The sequence below is a fragment of the Sinocyclocheilus rhinocerous genome, unplaced genomic scaffold (genome assembly GCF_001515625.1).
Source record: "Sinocyclocheilus rhinocerous isolate Xijiao unplaced genomic scaffold, SAMN03320098_v1.1 scaffold1418, whole genome shotgun sequence".
Taxonomy (NCBI): domain Eukaryota; kingdom Metazoa; phylum Chordata; class Actinopteri; order Cypriniformes; family Cyprinidae; genus Sinocyclocheilus; species Sinocyclocheilus rhinocerous.
This window is the reverse complement of record NW_015662587.1, coordinates 1-1,930: the sequence shown is the minus strand read 5'-3', so window position 1 is coordinate 1,930 and position 1,930 is coordinate 1.

Genomic DNA, 1,930 nt, shown 5'->3' with positions numbered 1-1,930 from the left:
GCTGAAACTTAAACACGCATCTAAATAATTGTAAACGGTTACTTGCATTGGTTTCGATTGTCCGGATGCGATAGACAACGGAGGTCTTTGATGGATTCGTTAGGAGTGAGCTGGAAGTTTTACTTCTGGTTCTTCTGAAGAAGGAAAAGTCCACAGCGACTAAAGTTACTTGAAGATAAAAACTGCCGGAAAATAAAACTCAAGAGGAAGATCTTGAGAGTCTTGGAAAAGGTGTTGTCTCAAACGAAGAGGGTTTCTGAGCAAAGATTATTTCGGGCTAATGCCTTTTGAGGGTTTGTATTCACACCCCCTTTTAGGTGGAATGGCCAATCAGAGGCATGAATTTTGAGCGGGAGAAACTTTCTTTGTCTCTTGTTTATGGCCCATTTGCATGTTTATTGCTGGTCTGGAAGATCGGTGCAGTTTTACCCAAAATATGCTACAAATAGTAAGATGCGTTTCACAATCACATACTGTACATCATTGTTTGAGAAATAGATAGCAGATCATTTTGATACCAAGAAACAAACATTTAGAATAGATTAAACCAAAGATACATACATACACCTGAAGATCAGTGTTTTAGGGCTTTAACTAATACAAATACGAGTGGTAACTCAGCTAATCTAATAGGGAAACATACAAACAACACATGCAATATACCAGATATATTTGTAGAGTATAATAGAGTAACGGTCTTTATGTGTGTGTGTGTTTGTGTGTGTGTTAGTTTGCTTGGTCAGCCGGCCTGGCCTGTTGTGCCTGGCCCCGGGGGTCATTTACGTCTCTTTGGAATGTGTTTGAAACCCCACATGAAGGTGCGAGTGGTGAAACTGTTTAGCATCTCCTTGATAGTGGGGGGGAACCATTTGACATTTAGTACCCATATAAGTGTGACGTCTGGGACCAGGACTGTAATTTATATGCAAATGTCAAAAGCTAAAAGGGTCTCTTAAGCCATAAAACCCCAAAGATCATGCATGATTCTACGCAGACGCTACAGCCCCCCTTTTGGCTGACGAAGTTCACCTGCACACATCGTCAGACAACAGTTTTCATGATGGTCGGACAGCAGGTGGATCATGATGATCGGGTAGCAGGTGGATCATAATGGCTAGATGGCAGGTGGATCCTGAAGGCCGGATGGCAGGTGGATCCTAATTTTCAGATGGCAGGTGGATCAGGATTGACAGATGGCAGGTGGATCCTAATTTTCCTCAGCCTTCAGATCCTCAGCGTGGGTGTTAACCTTGGTCAGGTTCAGCATTGTCTCCGCCTGGGTCCCTCTTTTCCGGTGGCTCCGTTTGAAGGTTCGAGGAAGGGCAGCTGTGCACCTGTTCATGGACCTTTGCACCCCGTTGACTCTGTTAAACAGGACAAAGGCAAGGCCGAGGGTTAGGATGTACCCGATTGCTGTGGCAAGGCCAAGTGCCGTGTCGGCAGATGTCCAGGATCGAGCGACGGGAAAGGTGTTCTGGCGAGTCAGTGGAGTCAGTGCTTGGAGGGCTGTGTCGATTGGGGTGATGCCAATCGTCTGGGACCCCCCTTTCCGTTCCAAAGAAGGCTGGCATTTCTACCTCGGATTGGTACTCTTCACTTGGAAGGTGGTACAGCGCCAGGTCACCGAGGTGGAGGATGGCACCTTTGGGCACTTGAATCCACATACTCTGGTTGGGCAGGCTGACACGGGTGGCAGTGTCGTGCTGGTCATAGGTCAGTGTGGCGGTACGGGTGGGGGTGTTGACAAGCCACTGATTTCCCACAATCTCTGCTTGCGTTTCTGTGACTTGTGTGCGAGGCTTGGCCTCAGCAGGGCAGAGTGTCTCTCTTTGCATGGGTTGTAACCCGCAGATTCCTTCAGTATTGTCTCGAAGGAAGGGCTTGTTGGGGCAGAGATAATGAATGTCTTTGGTCAGGGTACACATGCGCA